The following is a 6,908-nucleotide window of genomic DNA, read 5'->3' as shown; positions in this document are numbered from 1 at the left end:
AGATTTGTCCAATAGTGTGGAGCCTTTGTATGCATGGATCAGATCCCATTATATTGTATAATTGGCTTTCACGTTTACCGCGTTCATGTGAAGGGTTGGGTGTCCCAATTCTCATTAGCTTGAATGTGTAGAGCTAAGGGGAAGGGCTAGATAGCCCTCGAAACTGAGATTTTTCAGAACTACATTCGAAACCAAGGGGTATGAAATTTCACAACGGATGCTTGACTGCACACGGAAGTAAGGAGATGCAAAAATTTGTATTTTTTTTCATTATGATGAATTTTTACACCAAACGAGCATAAGTTTTAATACAATCATAACAGCGTTTGTTATAAAATAAATAAATAAATAAAATAAAAATAAATGATAATAAAAAATAATAAATAAAAAGAAACAAATAAATAAAAATTTAAAAAATAATTTAAAAAATTAAAATCATTACATTTTAATATCTACAATCTCTAATAATAATTCCTGTATAGTAGTCCCACAACGTACTTTCATATATGTCACTTAATAACACTTAAATACCCTGTCAAAGAAGTCTAGTGGCTGGGAATAAGCTTTTTACAGAGTCTAGTATAATGTTAATGTTGTTTTCCTGTGTTTACATAGATGAATATGGCCCCGGTGTAAATGCACAGTACAGTTACGATCTTATTGCCACACTATATTGTTATGATAACATGCTTATGCTTTCAGTGATTTCCTCAAGATGCATACCAAAAAAATAAACCAACTGGAATAACTACAACAGCAGCCATCGTCAGTATCATATGAAGCAAGAGATCGCGATGACATATGATGACGTGTGCAGATGCTATAATGATGTCACATTTCTTAGGGGTAAAATCTGAAGCTCTTCCCCTTCACACTCTGTTTCAAGGGCCAAGGGGAAGGAGAAGGGGTAGAGGCACAAAAATAGAATTGGGATTTGGCCTTTATGAAGGCTGAAGTTTGTTCAGGTACAGTGGGTTTTGGTTAAGGTTGGAGATCAGCTCTGCAGGAAAGTGGATTAAAAGGGTCGGAGCTGAGATGCCTTGATCTAAAACGTGAAGTGATGAGGTCCTCCAGGACCAGGTTTGGGAAGCATTGATATAGGGAATTGTCACTACCTATTATAGGCCATGTATAGGGTTGGGTGATTTGGCAAAAAATCTAAATCTTGATTAATTGAACATTTTAACTAGATAATTTTATTTTTTTATTTATTTTTATTTTTTGCCCTCATAGTTCCCTGACAAGTTTTGTACAGTAAATATGATCATATATTACAATATTTTTTAATAAAGGAAGCATTATTAATTCATTCATTTTTTTGTCGGCTTAGTCCCTTTATTAATACGGGGTCGCCACAGCAGAATGAACCGCCAACTTATCCAGCAAGTTTTTATGCAGCGAATGCCCTTCCGGCCGCAATCCATCTCTGGGAAAAGGGGTGCATTAATTAATTACAAAATAATTGAAAGAAACACAATATCTACTGTCTATGATAATTTATTGAATATCAACACTGAACAACTGAATTTAAAAACACACATTACCTAAAATGAACTTGTCTTTTATAAAAAATGAAAATAAATAACTTTTGGAAACAAAAAATATTTTCAATACTTATCATATTTAAAGCAGAAATTAAGTATCAGATCTAATAAAATAATACTTGTATATCTTGTTAATAATTTTTCAAAAAGTTCATTTATTGCATCTTCTGTAAAAATCTTTTTTGAATGTAAATAATAATGTAGGTTTAATGAACCTCTGGTGCAGCTTTTAATCATCGTCAATGTAGTGCAAAGTAAGGCTCAAGAATGGGTCCATCGTCCTACTTGACCAGAGATGTGGCTGCAAAGTGGCCACAGAAGTATAAACCAGTCTCAACCTTTAACAGAGCGAGTCACGTGACTCCACATGCAGTAGAGAAAGATCAAAAAAATAAAAAATAAATAACTAACTCAACCCGGAAAAATTAAATTGATTATAGGTTCTGGATGATTTTATTTACTTTTCAATTAATCCCCCAGCCCTAATTCTGCAGGACATCATCAATCTAAAAACTCGTTTTGACATCCTTGACTTAGACCATAAGGTTTAGATAAGGGGGGTTGAAAGCAGTTTGTGCGGTTTGCAGGAGACATTGGCAACTGCAGACAAATGCCAGTGGCCATTGGCAACTGTCATTTCTGTGGATCAAAAAACCTGAGCACTGTGCCAGCACTAAAGCAGGCTGCCTCAGCATCCTTGGAATCTAAATGGTGGTTTACCTTCTGAAGTCATGAAGACCTTTAAGAGGGTGGTCCTGAAACAGGTATCAGACCATCTGGATGCACTGCAGTTTCCTTAAATGCGTAAATAGAGACAGACGATGCTCTGATTTGTATGCGTCACGGGCAAGACTGGTTCCATGGTTAGGATTATCTTTTCAAATGGGGAAAAACAAATAATTGGTTTCCCAGCATCGGTTAGATTAAATGTGTAGTTGATCTATTTGTGGTTCAGAAAGGTCCTTAACTCTAAAACATTTATTTAATAAGTGGAAATCCTAACAACATTTTTCAGATCTCAGTGAGAGTTTTTGTTTCCCTACTCACTTGTAATAGGTCTACACTCTGGCTAATCACTGTGTAATGCATGCAAAATTGACTGGGTTTATCAGGAGGCAAACTGAACCGCAAAGCTTGAACCAGTGGCCCCTGCAAGCAAAGTTTCAGCTAAGCGCTGTAAGTTCGGTGTAGCAGTTGATGAGTCATTCACGGCGCACAGACACAGCTTTTTTCACTGTTGACAGTCAACTCCCAGACTATGAAAACCTTGTTTGTCTTAGAAATAGGCTTCGGCTGGGAGAAACACAGCTGGTTTGGGCGATCAGATCTCTAAATGTTCAACTTTCCAACAGGAGTCATTCAAAAGCAAGGAACGGGAGCTGCCTATTGGGAAATAGTCCCGGATTAAAGGAGCCAAAAGATTGAAAAAGTAATTTAAAAAATAATGGGCTTTTTAATGACTAAACCTAAGGGACACCCAGATGTGCTCTTTGTTAATTTTCACTTGTGTAATGTAAAATTCCAACTGCTTAATTACTCTAGTATACACAAAGCAAATGCTTTTAACAAAGCAATTATAGGAGACAATCTCGTCATGGCACCACAGCTTTCACAAACACCCCCTGCCACTTGGACAGACTGTTGTTGTCAGAGAAAAAACATTAGTTTCTCATGTGTTGCATGACAAATGAAAACATATTAGAGAATATTAATGGTAACATTTTCACCCAGTCTTTCCAGCTAAATTGTATGAGTTGTTTAAAAGCAAATGCTCATATCAACTGCTTGTAATAAAGGTTCAACACAGGGTTAAAAAATAGATCTGTGTCTCTGTGAGACCATCATTACTCAACAGTTTTCTTTCCTTTTTTTTTGAGTTGAAAAAAATCAACAAGCCATAAAATGTAGGGGTGTAACGATATTAAAACCGAACCGAAATATTGCGATACACCAACCACGATACGTATCGCGAAACTCTCGTGGCGTACCGCGGTACCCTCACTCCTCCTGCTGCCCATTGCTGAGGTTGACGTCACTTGTCTCTAACTAATTGAACCAATTTAAACACATCTTTATCATCACATTTAATTAAATTGTTTTAGTAATGATGAGGTTTTGTTCTAAATATTATATTCTAAAGTTAGTATTTTCAGCCTGATCTCACGAGAAAACGTAAGTATTTTACGTTTTGCTAGTTTAGTGGCTAATTCGTACGAATTCGTACGATTTCAGTCGTACGAAATGATACGATTTTAAAAAGGAGGCGTGGCACCTAACCCCACCCCTAACCCCAACCGTCATTGGGGGAAAAGCAAATCGTACTAAATTGTACGAATTAGATCGTACGAATTCATACGAATTAGCCACTAAATGAAAAAGTTACGAATTGCCGTGAGATTGTGTTGGTATTTTAGTGCATGTCATGTGATGTGACTTGAGTTAGCATCACACTCGTTACTACTGGACGCAGGATGGCTGCTTCACATAGTACTGAGATTGCAGATCCCCCAGACACATTTAAGTCATCTGTGTGGAAACATTTTGGTTTTCCAGTTGAGTACAGGAATAGAATTCGTGTCATAGACAAAGCGCACGCCTGTCTGTCTTAACTGTTTCACGAAACTTAATTGTAAGGAAAAACATTTAAAAAGTGTGGTAATTTCACAATGTGAGGGTGTAAGCAACAGAACTGCCAACAAAAGTGATTTAATGTACAAAAGTAAAACCAGAATAATGCCCAAATATACAAAAAAGAGAAATATTTACACTAATAAAAATAATATAATAAAGTAGCAAATTCAAACAAAAGTATCAAACAAAAATTAGTTAAACTCGAGCAAGGGGATGATAGTGAAGACAAACAAAAGAAATAAATATAATAAAACAATTCTAAATCATGAATAACCCCTCTTACCTTGCTAAAACTGATGAAAAGAATACAAAGGTCTTTAGCGCCGAGCGCCGCATTCTTCCCTATAGTGAAAAAAATAAACAAAGATGACCTTCACCTCTTACCTGACGTCTTTAACAATACATTTTCTACGTGTTTGCAAGATGGAAATCGTATGACATTTTCCCTATCCACCTTACACTAAGACTGAACTTGAGGAGATACAGCTATATTGTCGGGAAGGAGCGGAGCCAAAAAATAATAAACAAATCAATTGAAATAAAAATTTACAAACCTCACAAAATTACTTAAAGTGGGCAAAAGTAATGCAAAATAATTTTGCCCAAACGAAAGTTAACCAAAAACAACGAAAATCATAATCATGTCAGAAAAATACACGAAAAACAAGATCAAAGGAAAAAGCGCTCTCTCTCCCGCTCTTCCTGACATGCTTTTCACATTCCCGCGCTGCGTCGCCAAATGATGATAGATCGGTCTCCTGACCAATCAGCTGTCATGAAGGCGGACCTACAGAAATGACAGGCATCAGCTGTCGTGAAGGCGGACCTACATAAATGACCGGCATAGAGTTAGCGGGAGAGAGAGAGAGAGAGAGAGATCAGGAGGCAAACATACAGCCGGCTACAACCCTAATATTAGTTTCAGACACAACTGCAATGTATTTTACTGGTGAATATGTCATGTAAAAACACTTTACAAACACATTATATGTATATTTTTTCATTAATTTAAACGGAAACCTATCTATCTAACTGAATAGATAATCAAAAATGAGCGTCTTTGTCTGCACAGCGATCAAGCCTCTCATCGGAGAATGTGGATATTATGGTGTTTTTGAAGAAGATCTTTCACTAGTCTACACTGAAGTTATTTATTTAATTTTAGTTTACTTAGTTAAGATGGCTGCACTAAAGAGAATAGTTTTTTCTGACTAGTCTATATTGGAGGTATTTATTTAATTTTAGTTGTTTACTCAAGTATCCTGACTGTACTAAAAATGTGATGACAAAGTTAATAAAGAAAAAGTTAAGATGTTCTTTTTATTAAGTGAATTGTCTCTTAGCATTGCTGTTAACATGACATCAACCCTAACCCCACAGCAAACAGAAACCGAACCGTACCGAACCGAACCGTGGCTCCAAAACCGTGAACCGAACCGAACCGTGCCTTTGGTGTATCGTTACACCCCTAATAAAAGGTAATAATTACATGCATACGGTAGTTTTATAAATTGAATGTTCACAAGTTAAACATTATTATTAGGTTTGGGTGATGTCAACCAATTTGGCATTGTAAGATGTCTAATGTGAAACATGGAGATGGACGATGGCATCATAGTCATAGGCTGTGGTGAATTAATTATTCATATATTAATTATTATAGCTACCGTAACTACCTGACCCTCATGGTCTTTGTTTTACTCATAACCAGATCCTAAATATTTTTTCAGCAAGACTCTGGCATAAATAGGCAGAGGGATCAATGTCGTTATAATGGCGTTGACGAACTTGGTTAGTAAAAAAGGTGCCCCACCAACAGTATCTAAGGTTTAAGCTAAAATGTCTAAGTACACACATGAAAGCAAAAGATTAAAGCAGTGTACTGGCGCTGTAACACATTACCTGATAGATTCAAAAGACATAAGAGTCATTAGTTAGAGACAAGACTAATTAAATATCTATAAATAACAACTATAGTGAGACGAGATGCAGCGGTACATCCTTGACAAACTGTCTGATGTGCTCTGCTCTATGGGGTTTTGTGCTCAAAGCACCCGCTGACTGCTGGAACTCAGACTTGCACATACACTGCAGCGGTATAGTGTGGAAGGAGGGCTTTTCAGAAATGCTAGATGAAGCGTCAGTGTGGACGTGGATCATTTCCATTCTAAAATACCATCTTAAAACTAAGACGTATTAGTGTAAACTGGGTCGTGTTTATTTTTCGCGAGCGGGTTGCTGCTGTGACAGGGGCAGGGCGGAGGATCGCGATGCCAGCTCACCATCATGATGTCTATCGGCAATAGACGATGGCATTGTCTATCAACTCAACCTTAATTCTTATGGAAGCTCCCAGGCCCAACACAAGTCAGTTTAACAATTTTACACAAAAATATAAGTTTGGTTATCAAAATAACTGATGACAAACCAGCTATTAATGGAGATATTATACATCTACATTGTTAACCAAACCACAAAAAGCATAAAAATTCCACAATGTAATCACCTTATTCTTCAATGCGGAAGTGCACTTTGTTTTTAGAACTTCTCATTCAGTTGCATTTGGTAGAAATGACTAGGAAAAATAAACAGCAAAAAAACGATCAAACGCTCTACAAACAAGTGTGTTCATGACAATACAGACAAAGCTAAATAATATAATAAGAAAATATCAGTTTGCTCATCAAGCAGCGTAACGAGCTGGTTTTAACATCTAAAAATGAATGGAAGTGA

General features: G+C 36.6%; 1 long non-coding RNA gene across 1 annotated transcript; it reads left to right on the top strand.

Moving 5' to 3' along the window:
- Window positions 1-1,223: 1,223 nt before the first annotated feature.
- On the top strand, window positions 1,224-6,648 carry LOC141377528 (uncharacterized). Its single transcript, XR_012389785.1, has 2 exons — window positions 1,224-3,448; window positions 5,654-6,648. It is a non-coding gene; the product is annotated as an uncharacterized lncRNA (long non-coding RNA).
- Window positions 6,649-6,908: the final 260 nt, after the last annotated feature.

This window comes from Danio rerio, chromosome 14, assembly GCF_049306965.1.
Source record: "Danio rerio strain Tuebingen ecotype United States chromosome 14, GRCz12tu, whole genome shotgun sequence".
Classification (NCBI taxonomy): Eukaryota; Metazoa; Chordata; class Actinopteri; order Cypriniformes; family Danionidae; genus Danio; species Danio rerio.
The sequence above is the reverse complement of the archived record's forward strand: the minus strand, read 5'-3'. Positions and strand labels throughout refer to the sequence as shown.